This window comes from Cetorhinus maximus, chromosome 4 (genome assembly GCF_964194155.1).
Source record: "Cetorhinus maximus chromosome 4, sCetMax3.hap1.1, whole genome shotgun sequence".
Taxonomy (NCBI): Eukaryota; Metazoa; Chordata; class Chondrichthyes; order Lamniformes; family Cetorhinidae; genus Cetorhinus; species Cetorhinus maximus.
This window is the reverse complement of record NC_135882.1, coordinates 138,330,188-138,346,761: the sequence shown is the minus strand read 5'-3', so window position 1 is coordinate 138,346,761 and position 16,574 is coordinate 138,330,188. Positions and strand designations below refer to the sequence as shown.

Here is a 16,574-nt window from a genome sequence, read left to right as displayed (position 1 = left end):
TAAATCTAATATACAGTGAATGCCTGATTCCTACAGAGCAAGCAAGTCCAGGCTCCAATCAGTTTCGAGCTTACTTACAGACATCTAACATTGGAGAATTATGCAATCTGGCCCAGCAGACCTATGCATACACTCCACACAGGTGTCTTCCTACTATAATTACCTCCCCTTGTCCTCATCCCAACCCACATCATCTCTCTCGGTTTCTTTCTCCCCCAAAGGATTCCCAGCAGCGCTTTATATTAATGGGGGGCATCAAGGTATGTCCTCATACCACCATTTATAGAACGAAAGGAATAAAGCCATAAAGGAAAAAACTTATCTCTCTTTGCTTAATTTTCTGAACATGTTTTTGCAATGAATTGAATATTCTAATTTATACCTCCTAGTTTAGACTCTTTTTTTCTGCCAGCCAAGTGGAGGCAGGCTCATCCACAACTTTCATACTAGGGGCTGGGATCTCACCCCTCACGTAAAATTCAGCCCTAGGGATGTTTTCTAGATAATTGGTAAAAGGACCTGGAGGGTGGGGGATATGTTGAGCAGAATTTTTTTATGCAGAGAGTTGTTATGATCTGCAATGCACTGCCTGAAATGGTGATGGAAGCAGATTCAATAGTAAAGATCAAAAGAGAATTCCAGTATATTCCACACTGTGGGCCAAATGGCCTTTCTGTGCTATATGATTCTATGACAAGGTGCTGGAGGGTCTTTTGCTTGAACTACTGCAGTTTATTTAGTGAAGATGCTATTCAGTAGCTTGCAATTAACAATATTTAGCAGACTGTTGCTCAGGTAACTCCAATTGCTGGCAGCCAGAAATCAACAAGATCACTAGAGTAAACACCTTTAAGGCATTGCCTAGGTAACTCTGATAGTAAGAAGTGGGATATCATTTAGGATGAATCCATCATTGAAATTAGTCAGTAAACTGCCGCAAACAGGTTGCCACAGTTTCTTGTGTTTGAGGTAAACAGCAATACATTTGCTCACAGCACAAATTCCATTAATGCATCAGTGAACACAAATATTCCTACTCCTCACAAAATGAAGATGTACTTTGCTCAGGCATCAGTGGATCCAGCAAAGGGATGGCCTGTCACGAAACCGGGGCAGTTATAAAAAGAACACATTTCTTAGCAGTAGCTAAATGGCTTTATATAAGTCCTCGTACTTCTTATTGAAACATTTGCACTGTTTATTAAAACAACAGGTTCTCATTCTCCAAAGTTTCTCTCTCAGAATTGGCTGCGACCTGGTATTTCCACTAGTGATCTTGCAATTCTCTGGAATTGCAGTAATTTATAGGCTGCTAATAACTCTCACCTTTCTGGGCCAGCTGATTTTGCATTACCAGCTAATACAACTTCTGCTGAAGATCGTTAATTTTTCAGTAGCAACTTCTTGTATTTATGTAGCACCTCCTTAGGTGACAAGATGTTCCAAAGTGTTTTGCAGGGGTGATATACCAGCCTGCAAAAGGAGATGTTAGGGCTGTAGGCTGTAGAGTCTTGAAGGAGGAAAGGGAGGTAAACAGGCAGGGAGGTAGAGAGGTTTAGGAGGGAATTTGTAGAGCTTAGGACTGCAGTAGCTGAGGACTCAGCCACCAATGGTGGAGCAATTAATATCGGGGATGCTCAAGATGCAATATTTAACATAAGAACGTAAGGAATAGGAACAGGAATAGATCATTTGGCCACTCGAGCTTGCTCCGCCATTCAATAAGATCATGGCTGATCTGCTTGTGTTTTGATTTCCACGTTCTCGTCAAACCCCAATAGCCTTTGATTCCCTTGCCTAACAAGAATCTATCTACCTCTGCCTTAAAAATATTCAAGGACCCCACCTCCACCACCTTCTGAGGCAGAGAATTCCAAATTTGCACAACCCTCAGAGAAAAAAAATTCTCCTCATCTCTGTCCTAAAAGGGCAACCCCTAATTTTAAAACAGTGTCCCCTAGTTCTGGACTCACCCACAAGAGGAAACATCCTTTCCACATCCACCTTGTCAAGGCCGTTCAGGATCTTGTATACTTCAATCAAGTCACCCCTCACTCTTCTAAACTCCAATGGAAACCAAGCCCAGTCTGTCCAACCTTTCCTCATAAAGCAACCCGCTCATTCAAGGTATCAACCTAGTAAACCTCCTTTGAACACCTCCAATGCATTTACATCCTTTCTTAAATAAGGAGACCAAAACTGCACACAGTATTCAAGATGCGGACTCACCAATGCCCTGTATAACTGAAGCATAACATCTTTGCTTTTATGTTATGTTCAATCCCTCTCGTAATAAAGGATAGCATTCCATTAGCCTTCTTAATTACTTGCTGTACCTGCATATTAACTTTTAGTGACTCATGTACTAGAACACCTAGACCCCTCTGCACCTCAGAATTATGTAGCCATTCTCCATTTAAGTAGTACCCTGCTTTTTTGTTCTTCTTTCCAAAGTGAACAACTTCACATTTTCCCACATTAAACTCCATTTGCCAGATCTTTGCCCACTCACTCAACCTATCCATCCGCAACCACCACATGTCCTCTTCACAACATACTTTCCTACCTATCTTTGTGTCATCTGCAAATTTAGCTACCATCTCTTCACTCCCCTCATCCAAGTCATTGATATAAATCATAAAAAGTTGAGGCCCCAGTACAGACCCCTGTGGGATGCCATTCATCACATCCTACCAATCAGAAAAAGACCCATTTATGCATACTCTCTGCTTTCTGCCAGCCAGTCAATCTTCTATCCATGCTAATATGTTACCAGCTACGCCATGTGCTTTTATTTTCCATAATAATCTTTGATGTGGCACCCTATCAAATGCATTCTGGAATTCCAAGTACAGTGCGTACTTGGATAAACATGCGCAGTGGATAAAGGCTGCCCTTTATCCACTGCGCATGTCACTCCCTCAAAAAACTCAAATAAATTGGTTAAACATGATTTTCCTTTCACAAAACCATGTTGACTCTTCCCAATTGCCTTGAGCTCTTCTAAGTGCCCAGCTATAACCTCCTTAATGATCGATTCTAATAACTTCCCCATGACAGACGTCAAGCTGGCTGGCCTATAGTTTCCTGTTTTCTGCCTCCCTCCCTCGAATATAAGGGTTATACTTGCTACTTTCTAATCTGATGGAACCTTTCAGAATCTAGCGAATTTTGGAAAATTAATCTAATGCATCGACTACTCATTAGCCACCTCTTTTAAGCCTCTAGGATATAGTCCATTGGGACCTGGAGGCTTGCCAGTCTGCAGCTCCATCAATTTGCTCAGTACCGTTTCCCTAGTGATTTCAATTTCACTAAGTTCCATTCTCCTGTTCACCTCCTGATTTGCAGCTATCACTGGAATGTTTTTTTGTATCCTCTATAGTGAACACAGAAGCAAAATATTTGTTCATTTCTTCTGCCATTTCCTTATTATCTACTGTTAACTCCTCATTCTCACTCTCTAGAGGACCAACACTCACTTTACTTACTCTTTTCCTTTATAAGTACCTGTAGAAACTCTTGCTATCCATTTTTACATTTCTAGCTAGCTTCCTTCCATACTCTAATTTCTTACTCCTGATTTACCTTTTAGTCATTCTCTGCCATTCTTTATATTCTGTCCAATCATCTGTCCTGCCACTCATCTTTGTGGAGTTGTATGCTTTTTCCTTAAGTTTGATGCTTTCCTTAACATCTTTAGTTAACCACGGATGGAGGATCCTCCCCTTAGAATTTTTCTTTATAGTAGGAACGTACTTATTCTGAATACTCTGAAATATCCCCTTAAATGTCTGCCACTGCTTCTCTATTGATCAATCCTCTAGCCTAGTTCCCCCAGTTCACTTCAGCTAGCTCAGCTTTCATGCCCACATAGTTGCCCTTATTTAAGTTTAAAATACTAGTCTTAGACCCACTCTTCTCCCTTTCAAACTGGATGTAAAATTCAATCATATTGTGGTCGCTGTTACCTAGGAGTGCCTTTACTCTGAGGTCATTAATTAATCCTGTCACGTTATACAATGCCAAATCCAGCATAACCTGCTCTCTGGTTGGTTCCAGAACATGCTGCTCTAAGAAACTCTCTCGAAAGCATTCTAACAACTCCTCATCCAGGCTACTACTGCCAATCTGATTTTTCCAGTTTATACGTAGATTAAAATCACCCACGATTATTGCTGTTCCTTTATCACAAGCACACAATATTTTCTCTCGAATACTTTGTCCTACACTGTGGCTACTGTTAGGGGTCCTATCAGCCACTTCCACCGGTGACTTCTTTCCCCTATTATTCCTCATCTCCACCCAAACCGATTCTATATCCTGATCTCCTGAACCAAGGTCGTCTCTAACCATTGCACCAACACCCTCTTTGATTAATTTGGATGAAGCCAGAATGTCTCAGAGATTACAGAGGTAAGAATGGGGTGAGGCCATGGAGAGATTTGAAACAAGGATGAGAAACTTAAAATTGAGCCGATGCTTGACTGGGAGCCAATCTAGGTCAGTGAGCAGAGGGGTAATGGGCAAAGAGGACCTGGTGCAAGTCAAGATATCAACATCAAAATTCAGATGACTTCACAATTACGATGGGTGGAACATGGGAGGTTGGGCACAATTGCATTGGAATAGTCAAGTCCAGAGATGATAAAGGAATACACAAGGGATTCCCCAACAGGTGAGCTGAGGCAGGGGCAGAGTCGGCCAATGCTACAAAGGTAGAAATTGGCAGTCTTGGTGATAGTGTAGATATATGGTCAGAAGTTCATCTTCAGTTAATATATGACACTAAGGTTGTGAAGCCTCTGGTTCAGCCTCAGGCTCAGACTGACAAATAAAAACACAGCAAACTAGAGTCTAACATGGGGCTGAATTATACAAGGCACAAATTCCCTACCCCTCTGGATAAAACCTCAACCATTTAACAGCCTGCCTATTAATGGACTTGAGGCGGGGTCTCCGCCCTTCTGGATCAGGAAGTCCCGCCTCAGAGAGCTGCCGGCCACTCACTTCAGGACAGAGACGCGTGGTGTTGGGTCAGGATTTGGTAAATGCTTTGGTGAAGCCGGGTGACAAGCTGGCTGGCCTTGACAAGGGAAGCAAGGGGTTAGCGTTTGAGGGGCCATGGGGGAAGAGAAACCCGAGGGGGCATAAGATCTTGGGGGGCTTTCTGATGGGTCTAGGGGGCCTGTTATGGAGGGACCCCACCCCTCCCCACCACCAGCCCGTGCAGTGAAACCTGCTGGGTTGGGCTCTTGGCATGGGCCTCTACTGCCACTGGTTAAATCACAGCGGTGGCAGGATGTGGCCCTTAAGTGGGCATTAAATGCAGACTTAAAGGCTTGAATTGGCCCATTGGTGGGCAGACCAATTGACACCACCCCTGCTGCTGGTATAACTGAAATGGGGAAAGAGCAGGCGAGTAGGAAGTTGGGAGACTGCCTGCTGGATTTAACAAGCCCCCCCAACTTCAAATTCATCAGCAGGGGTGCTAAAAAAAACAGCCCATGGTTGCATCAAATAAACTTGTACATAGACTTAAATACCTTCAAATTATGCTGTGAGATATTAAATGAATGCTTAACATGTTTGTGTGATTTAAATGGAGATGCTAAAACGTTTAAACTTATTAATGCTACCGTTAAAATAGCAAGCTAAGGAATTTCATACAACACATGCTGTAACCTAATATCTCTCTGTAATTTCAAAGACTAAGGGTTCAAGAAGCGCTTTAGTAAAATACATTTATTGGGTGGCAGCGAGATTAATTTAGATTGTTCTAGCCAAGAGCTGGAACAGATGTGATAGGCCAAATGGCCTCCTTCCGAGCTCTAAACTTGTACAGTCCAATCAGCATGTTTACCTGTATTACTGCCTGTATCAAATGCAAAAAAAAACCCTAACATTTCCCGAATACTTTACCATGGCCAAAAAATCTGATAATTTTCAGCACGTGGTGAAGCAAAGTTCATTGCACAACACCCACTATTACCTTGTCCACCCTGCTACCCTGTTACAAAGCCACCAAAGTCATAGCTTGCACAACGTTATATGCCATTTTGTTATGTTTTCTTAATATAAAAGATGTCATCAAAGATACATTTGCACTGCAGCTACCAGTCTGAAACTGGTTTAGATTTATGCCAGCTAGAACTGTGTTCAAATTGACAAACTCCTGCTTCACTGGGCCTATAATCTGCCTCACCCAGGAGAACTGTGCACATGGCTAGATATAGACTTTGGCTAAGTACTCTCTCAATGTTCCAAAAATTAAATGTTTAGAAAATGATTAGGAGACATTGTCAACCCCTTTCCAAAACCACTTTCAACTCTGCACTGGATTTACATACACTCAAGGTGCTGCCAAACCAAAACACTGGGAATCTCACTCTCTACAATCAGGTTGGCTTTTCAGTCGTTGTTCACAGTGCCAATTTAGTGCTTGTGTGAAGCTGAAGCCAGCTGTCAGCATTGATTCAATGATACAACTCTTAACTTTGCGTCAGAAGGCAATGGGTTCAAGTTCCACTCCAAAGACTTGAGAAGGCAATCCATTCCAGTGCAATATTGAGGTAATGCTGCACTGCCAGAGGTGCCGTCTTTCAGTTCAGTCATTAAACTGCTTCCAGATGAATAAAAAAAACCATGGCACTATTTCGAAGAAGACCATGTGCCATTAATTATCCCTCAACGATTATCAATTATCTGATCATTATCTCATTGATATTTGTGGGACCTTGCAGTGCGTTAAATGACTTGCTGTGTTTCCTATACTGCAACAGCAACTACATTTCAAAAGAACTTCATTGGCTGTAAAAGACTTTAGCATATCATAAAAGGTGCTGTGTAATTGCCAGTCTGTTATTTCTTTTGCAGTTGCACTGTGTTCCACCAATCCCAAAGATCAAGTCTATAAATTGTTACAATGGTATGAATTCTTTAACCTATTTAACAGTTCAGTGTCTCTGCTTAAAAGGAGTAGAGGAAGGAATGACTTTTGAATGCACTAAATACTCGTGCAATAATTCTGCAGTTCCTTCTAGACTTTCACTTGGTCAGCTGATGTGATCATCAGATTTACAGCACTGTCCACTGAACTCCCTTGTTCTTCCTCTGTTTCTTGGAATTCCCCTATTGTCCACAGTCAAAAAAGGTTCAAAGTGGGTTACATGTGGCCAAAACAATGACATCATACTTATTCCCAAGGGTTCTCTGCATACTCTGGTCTGACTCATACATTTCTTTTGTCCAGCTGCAGTACCCATAGTTACAAAATTTGTATACCTCTGAACATCAGGCAGAATTTTATTAATTTAAGTAAAACACAGAAGAAATTAGCTCCTACAGTTTCTCCCAATGGTTCATCAAGGTGATTCAGTGAACAGCTAAGCTGATCTCACGGTCAATTCCTGGTCAGTTCGGAGTAAACTGAGCTCAGTTAGAGCAGTGTCAGAGATGTGTCAAGAGGCTCTAGAATGTGGTGGGAAAATCATCCTAGGACTCTCCTAATCATCCCTCTCCTAAAAGGCACCAGAGAAATTTCATCAAAGCATTTGCCGCATCCTCTGATTCAATGGGAGGACCATCAAACAAATGTCCCTCTTGAAGCCATTTTACAAGCATTTAGGCAAAACTCCTGAAAAAAATCAACTTTGATGGGCTGGACGCTGTTTCCGGATGGCTGAAAAGCATTTCCCCCTTCCCCACTAGGTGCTATTTTCTCAACTCTCAAATAGCCAGTGTTCTGGGGAGGACAAAGAAAACACTTCAAAGAGACTCTGAAGCTCTCCTTGAAGTGCAGCAGCGTTGACATTAATGACTGGGAGGAGCTTGCTACCAATCGTTCAAAATAGTGACAACTTGTCCATCAAGCTGCATCACCCTTTGAACCGCAACGTCTTAACAATGAGGCAGAGCGGCAGCAGAAAGGAAAGAAAATTAAACAAGTCCCGCACTCCAGATCTCAGTACCCTGTGGGGCATCCTGTCTCATGTGCTCAAAGCTCTTTGGGCTGAGATCAGCTTGTTCAGCCACATGAAGGCCCATGGTTGAAACTCATGATGCAGAGTAGACATCGACCTTGAATCAAGGGACAACCAACATGGTACAAGTTTGTGTAAGGATAAGGATACGATCAAGCTTGGTTGTCGTGCTTCTGGAGGTCAAGCAGCCTTAGGTCACTTCATTTTTAAGACTTGCACATGAATGATGGCCAGTTTGTGATGTACCAGAGGAAAATTGCCATCTGGGTCACTAATGTCCTTTAGCAGAGCAAATCTGCCTTCGTTACTTGGTCTGGCCTACATGTGACTCAAGACCCACAGCAATGAGGCTGACTCATAATTGCCCTCTGAAATGGCCTAGCAAGCCATTCAATTGTACCAAACCATTACAAAAAAGTCAAAAAGGAATAAAACCAGACCGACCACTTGGCATCGACTTAGGCACCAGTAACGAAAACATACCCAGTCCTGTCAACTCTGCAAAGTCCTCCTTGCTAAGATCTGAGGGTTTGTACCAAAATTGGGAAGACTGTCCCACAGGCTAGTCAAGCAATAGGTCGACATAGTCATACTCACTGAATCATACCTTACAGCCCATATACCATAGACCACCATCACCATTCCTGGGTATGTCCTGTCCCACCAGCAGGACAGACCCAGCAGAGGCAGCAGCAGAGTCAGGAAGCGTTACCTCAGCATTGACTCTGGACCCCAAGAAGTCTCATAGCATTAGGTCAAACATGGGCACAGAAAGCTCCTACTGATTACCACCTACCACCCACCCTCCCTCAGCTAGTGAATCAATGCTCCTCCATGTTGAACACCACTTTGAGGAAGCACTGAGGATGATAAGAGCACAGAATGTACTCTGGGTGCGGGGCTTCAATTCTATCACTATCACTGAGAGTGGCTTGGTTGTGCCACTGTTGACCGAACTTGCTGGGGCCTGAAGGACATATCTGCCAGACTGGGCCAGCAGCAGTTGGTGAGGGAATCAACAGGAGAGAAAAATCTACTAGACACTGTTCTCACCAATCTATCTGTCACAAATGAAGACAAAGTCCATTCTTCACACTGAGCAGACTGTCCATCATTTTGTGCGGCACTACCACCCTGCTAAATGGGCTAGGTTTCAAACAGATCTATCAACTCAAAACTGGGCATTCATGAGACACTGTGAACCATCAGCAGCAGAATTGTACTCAATCACAATCTGTAACATCGTGGTCTGGCATAGAATCACAGAACCTTTACAGTGCAGAAGGAGGCCATTCGGCCCATCAAGTCTGCTCTAGCTGTCTGAAAGAGCATGCTATCTAGTCCCACTTCCCTGCCTTATTCCCACAACCTTGCACACTTTTCAAAGAGCCATCGATTTCTTTCTGAACGCCTTGATCGAACCTGCCTCCATTGCCCTCTCAAGAAGTTCGTTCCAGACTCCAGCGAACCTCTGGGTGAAAGAATTTTTCCTCACATCACTTTTGCTCCTTTGTTTTGTATCTGTGCCCTGTAGTTCTTGATGCTCCCTTGAGCGGGAACAGTTTCTCACTATTTACCCTGTACATACCCCTCAGGATCTAGAATCCCTACAATACATATCCCTCCCGCTACCATTACCATCAAGCCGGGGGATCCACCCTTGTTCAATGAAAAGTGCAGGAGGACATGCCGGGAGCAGCACCAGGCATAACCTAATAATGAGGTGTCAACCTGGTGAAGCTACAAAACAGGACAACTTGCATGCCAAACAGCAGGAGAAATATACGACAGACAGAGATATGCGATCCCCCAGCCAACGGATAAGATCTAAGCTCTGCAGTCCTGCCACAGCCAGTCGTGAATGGTGGTGGACAATTAAACAACAAACAGGAGGAGGGAAAGAAAAACAAAAAACATCAGCATTCAGCCTCCTCAATGATGAAGGAGCTCAGCACATTAGTGCAAAAGACAAGGCTGAAGCATTTGCAACCATCTTCAGCCAGAAATGTCAAGTAACTGATCTATCAGGGCCACCTCCTGAAGTCTCCAACATCACAGATGCTAATCTTCAACAAATTCGATTCACTCCACATGATATCAAGAATGTCTGAAGGTATTGGATACTCCAAAGGCTATGGGGCCTGACAACAACCCGGTAATAGTACTTGTGCTCCAGAATCAGCTACACCCCAAACCACGCTGTTCCAGTACAGCTACACCACTGGCAGCTCCCCAACAGTGTGGAAAATTGCCCAAATATGTCCTGTCCACAAAAAGCATGACAATTTCAATCCAGCCAATTATCGCCCCAGCAGTGTCCTCTTGATCATCAGGAAAATAATAGAAGGTGTCATCAACAGTGCTATCAAGCAGCACTTACTCAGCAATAACCTGCTTACTGATGCTCAGTCTGGAGTCCACAGATCACACAGCTCCTCACTTCATTACAGCCTTTGTCCAAACATGGACAAAAGAACTGAATTCCAGAGGTGAAAGTGACTGCCCTTGACATAAAAGCAGCATTTGACCAAGTGTGGCATCAAGAAGCCCTGGAAAAATTGAAGTCAATGGGAATCAGGAAGAAAACTCTCTACTGGTTGGAATCATACCAAGCACACAGGAAATGGTTGTGGTTCGCTCCCTCCACCATCAACACCAGTAGCAGCAGAAATGCAGCTTTTACATCAATTGATTTACATAGTGAGGAATATGTTGCTTAAAGAGCTTAGAAAATCTTCAAGCTCACTTTTCCTGCAGTGGGAGAATCCACCTTGACATCTTGATCACCTTTCTTTGGAACTCCGAGCTACCAGTCTAGCTTTAGCCTTACATGTGCCACCAGGGAGGACTTTTTCTATGCATATCCACCTGTGAGATAGGTCTGGCCGTCCTCTGTCTGGTGTTTCAGTGAATACATCAAGTTCTTTGCAGCTTCCCAACTCTTTTCCTTTGGTACCCCTTATCAATTTATCTTCTACTTTGTTAGTAGCTGCTAAAACTTTTCAATCAAGCCTGTTTTATGGTTCTTGTTGTTGCCAAACTTCGACCTTTACTCATCCTCCTCTCTTCTGGACAACTGCTACACAATCTCTCCCTTCTACGGTCAGAGTCCCTTTTGCAAGTCCGTGATATTTTCCAAGGGCCATGACCACTTTGCAACCCACTTTTAGAACTCACACTGCATTTTCTGGCCTTCCACATCTTTACCTCATTTTGCCAATCCATGGGTCTTACCTCCTGTCCTCATCTTGCACATTCAGCCAATGTTTCTATTTGCCAGAGGCTTTTTCTGCTCTCCCTGTAATAGTGGCATCCCTCCACACACTGGCCCCTACTGGCATATATGTTACTCTGGTGATAACTTTGAGTAGTTGTCCTTTGGGATAAATAGCCTTATCCCATGCTTCAATGTCACTTTGTTCATATTCAGTCATTCCTCTCTCTATTGTAATGCCATATGTATATGTGAAGTGCATGATGCCCTTTCACTTTCTTTTCCCTGTTCAGATTCTGTAAATGTATGATCAGTGCCAATTACCTTCGAGGAATGAACTGTCATGAAAATAACTCTCATAATATTATTGTGATTGATTGTAAAAGTATGTTAATTGGGGGGGGGTGGAGGTTTGGGTAGTTTCTGTGCGTGTGTGGGGGATTTAATTGAATTGGAGACAGCTGGTCTGGAGGCTTTGATTCATCAAAAGAAGCTAGGTTTGAAATGCTAAATACATAAACATGGCTGAACACTTAAAATGTGAGGTGAGGGGAATTTGCATTTTTGGACAAATCAGGGTAGTTTGAGTTTCAAAGAGATGGTAGGGTGTTACACCTGGCCAGGGAAGCTAGGCTAAGCAGTGTGTTTATTTTTCACAAAGGTTACTGATAATATTAGCACTATGAAAAGATTTATATTATGAGAAAGGTAAAGTTCCAAAGACATATGGGAACAATGGGATTTACATTAAAAGGGAGAAACATGTATAAAGGAGAATGAGACTGTGTGTCAGGGAAGGCATTGTAAGGACTACCAAAAGCCTCCAGTATTTGTGCATTAAGCTTGCTATCTACAGAAACCGAAGCTGGGGAAAGCCACTTTGAATTCTACTACCCAGGGTATTATGTTGACTTGCCTGGATCTGTTTATGTCTTTTTTTTACCGTTACCTTAACGCAAATGTAACTGGAAGCCAGATTAATTAGCGGTTTTAGGAGTTATTATAGTAGCAATTTGTAGATTTATGTATGTGCTTGAAATCTTTTCTTTTGTTAATAAATGTTTAATTCAGTTTTCTAAAAAAAATCTCTAAAGTCTTGGTGGACTTATTACTAATGAATTCAGGGCACGCATCTTGAAATAAATACAAATTGCAAAACCGTTGTGATAGCCAAATCAAGTTGCCCTTGTGGATTCGATCAGCCTGGCGCATGTCATCTGCCGGGTCGTAACATGTACCCTAACAGTTTGATTCTCATTGTTGTAAAATTACTGTTGTCCCATCACTGCCTATAGCCTTACCAAGTCCTTTCCATTCTTTCAGCCCTTCTCTTTTGTAATATACCATGTTCCCTGGATTAAACTGTATTTCTGGTTGCCTTGTGCAGTGCCGTGAGGCTCACTGAACTTTCTCCGAAAGCTCAGTCTTGATGAATGTCTTTCGCCTTGCACGCAGGACATTCAAATACTCAGAAATGGTTGAACTAATCAAATTACCTTCCAAGGCTGGGGGATGATCCCACATCACCGAAGATATTTTTGGGTTTCTCCCATAAACTAAAACAGAAAGGGACTGTAGCCCCAACCATTTGAAACGTATTCTTTGCATGGACTGCACGCCAGGTTAGACGTCAGCTGACCAACCGAGCTGTAAACTAAGGTTTTGTGAAGCATATCAATTACTGCGTGATTTCTTTCACAAATTCCATTACTGAAGGAACTTTCTGCTGCTGTGTTCTTTGCTACGATGTTCGTATTTTCACACATACTTTTAAATTCATCATTGGCAAATACCACACCACTGCCAGTTAGGAATTTAACTGGTGTTCCCAATCCACTTCCTATCCATTCTTCCAATATCTTGTTCACAATTGCCTTTTTGCCTTACTATGTATTACTGACTGGTTGCCATGTCCATGAAGTGCAAGGGAAAAACATTTTTTCCTTATTCCATACCTTCAAGTCCATTGCTACAACTTGATTAAAGTCTCTTGCTAATGGGAGACACACTACGGGCCGTGATGACATCCTTTTACATTTTGTACATATATCGTATTTCTCACTAATCTCTTCTACAAATTTAGTATATTCATCATTCATTACCCCGGAATCCTTTAGTAGAATCTTTAGCCTATGACAAGATGGATGGGAAAACTGCCAATGTAGTTAAAACAATTTGCCTTTTTTCCTTTAAACTCGTACCCCCTGATGTCATCAGCACTTCATTAATACCGTGATTTGAAATGTTAGGTCTCGTTAAAGGGATACAATAATGTTCCGATTGCGTGAACTCTAAATCTACAGATTTCCCAAAAACAATTGCTTTATCGTGTTCCATATCTAATTTCATTGAGCCTTTTTCATAAATGGCTTACTCAATACTAAGGGTATTTCAATGGATACCACACCTGTGCTGATAATGGATTACTCTGGCTATGTTACACGGGACCACCACACTCATTAGGTGATTTTAACGTGTTATTGTCCCCAAAGCTGAATTAAATAACATTTTCATATTCCTTACTTTGGGTTTTTACTACTTAGAGAATCCAAGTAGCACCTTAACCAATCCACTGCACATACTGTGGACGTACACCCACTGTCTAACACAGCACAATTGAATGACTCCGCCACGAGAATGCCCATCACCACTAAAGCTTCTGGTGACCAGGACAATTCCTTCTTACTGATCAGTGTCAGCATATTTGCTTCAGTGTCCCTTACTAAGGAGCCAAAAAAGTCTGCCAGTGTCCTCCGTCCAGACCACAATGTGTCTATTCCCACTGGGAAGTGCATAATTCTGGATATCAGACAAGATCAAGGTCAGGTTCAGCCATGATGCCTTCTGTGGTCCAATGGCCACTTTTTAGGTCTAGCATGATGAAAAGCTACATGGCCAAGGTACTAGTGGGTGACCAACTGAATTAGCGTGAGTCTATGCCTTATGGAGTGTAAAGCAAATGTGCAAGTCGAGACTGAAACGTTCAGTCCAAGATTTGTTATTTAAATGTCTGCCAGTGTATGTAAGCTGTTTATGTATCTTTCAGGGAAATTCATACATGAGCAGCCATGTCATAGAAAAAAACATAGAAAAACATGGAAAAAAAATGGCTTATGGTCGCTGAAGTCCATTTCTTCATGATACTGAATACTCCACTGAAGTGAACAGAATAAAAAATCAGGGGAGATGTATTACATGTGGCTGGTCTGATAGCAGTCAAAATCAAAATTACCCCCAGACAGTTTGCTCAATTGTAATCTCTAATCCACTCATTTAAACTTAGAAATTACTTGGGCAATAAGAACATGTAGCGCATATTAAGTTCATGCATTTGTAGTTTCAATGATGTTATTCCTTCGATCCTAAATGTATAAACACCTCTTAAAATTGCGACAAAAGAAACAACTTGAAATTATGTAGCATGTTTAAGGTTGCATAACATAATGAGACTTTAGGCATGAGAAAAAAAGGATCCCGAGTCAAAGACAATAACATTAGGTGGACCTAAAGCTTAGTCAAAGAGGTGTGTTTTCAGGAAGTGATGAGGTGGAGGGGTTTCAAGAGGAAATTCCTGAGTGTGAAAGAAAACATATTATTAAAAGCACAAACGCCAGAAAATGAGAAGTGAAAAATGGAGTTTTATTTGCCATCAGAATCAGTACAATAAGAAAGTTTAAGGTGAAATGTAGTAACATAACAACATTAGGAACACAAATATGACTCAGTCCATGAACCATTCAATTGGATCTCAATTGATTTTAAACCTCAGCTCTATTTTCCACCTCTGTTCTATTTTCCTCGTTACTCCTCCCAATCAAAATTCTATCTACCTCAGCCTTGGGAGCTCCTGAGGTCCCAGCATCCACAGCTCTTTTGGAGTGAGAGTTCCAAATTTCTGCTACCCAGCACAAAAATCACAACAAACCATTTGAGTAAATTGGGGAGTGCTTCATTTAAAAAAAATCTAAGTTAAATGTTTGTGGGAACATAGGTTTGAAGGTAGAGTTTAGTAACATGCTGACACCAAAACTTTATGCAACTGGACAGAGCAACAGTGAGGAGAGGCTGAGCAACAGCAAACTTGCTACTACACTTAAGAACTATCAATTACACTTAAGAACTATCAATTACACCTCAAGTGCAGTTCACAAAGTTTGCAGCCACAGTATAACTACCAGTCTACCTGCTTAATAGTCAGACCATTGGCACCTTTAATTCCATCATAGAGATTAGCATGTATTAAGTTATTCAAATTGAATAGCACAATAAGCTGATTAATAATAGTACAATTAATTGAAATGACAATTGGGACAGTGAACACAGGGCAGAACTTGTGTTAGTTACACCCAACTAAACTCACTAAAGGATCATATTAAAACAAAGTTATGGTGTTCCAGGGGCAGTTCAAATCAGATGGGCATGAGATTTTTACAAAAGCATTTCAAGGAGGCTTGATGGTGCATATGCAAAATTGATAAAAGGACCATCCCAACTCCACAAAGAAAAAAATGGGGCTGCACACAATTGTCCATAGAGCTTTCAGTCAAAGTTGATTGTTTATACTATTCCTTCAAACTCAACAAGGAACTAGCATAATCGTACTGCTCTCTCGGGGACCACTGCAGGAATGCACACTGTAAACTGTAATATGCCATAAATAAATAAGCTGCACATACCATAAAGACTAAAAAAAAATGTTAATGCGCAATAATGACTCCCAAGTTATTGTTGTAATACTAGAGGCAGGAGCATGATAAGAATGCCTCTCGATTTGTCCTCCTCTACAAAACCTAAACATATACAAATGCAGTTTTTCTTTCTTTATATTTGTGCAACTGTAAGGTACATATACCCGCTCCAGCACCAATCCTTTGACATTAGTGATGTCATCTGTTCAGAATTTCGCTCTCCACCAGTAAGATTTCACTTTAAAAAAACACACGCATCACCTGCATATCATATACATACTGTTTAGTCTCTATTTGAACATCAAGATTCTGGAAACTGGCTGAAAATGTAAATGATTCTCTTAAATATTTACATACACGTCGCTTTTTGAAGAAATGCGCCAAAATGCAAGTCCAGCTTTTCCGGTTTTTTTTATGTTTAAAAGTAGCCGAACACGACAAAAAAACACGAGCAATTGCTTACTTCCTGGACAAATTAGGAAGGTTGCAAAACAGAAACAGCTCGACACTTCTGCAACATTTTATGTAAAAAAAAAAGGAACTGCAGTTTGCACCCCAATGTTTCCAATTTGAAGAACATTTATGTACACAGAAAAAAAAGCTTTTAGAGGTATCAAAAAACAAATTTTTACCTTAAAGTCTCCAGCTCAATTTGATCGTCGTGGTTTCTGCTGTGGAATTTTTTCTCTC

At 41.6% G+C, this 16,574-nt stretch overlaps 1 protein-coding gene across 4 annotated transcripts in view; it reads right to left on the bottom strand.

Moving 5' to 3' along the window:
- Positions 1–16,574, bottom strand: part of map3k22 (mitogen-activated protein kinase kinase kinase 22) — a 159,834-nt gene extending 143,260 nt beyond the window's left edge. For all 4 annotated transcript variants that reach the window (XM_078540920.1, XM_078540922.1, XM_078540921.1 and 1 more), the window contains exon 1: positions 16,517–16,574. The gene's annotated coding sequence lies outside the window, so the exon portion shown is untranslated. The remainder of the gene's footprint in view (positions 1–16,516) is intronic.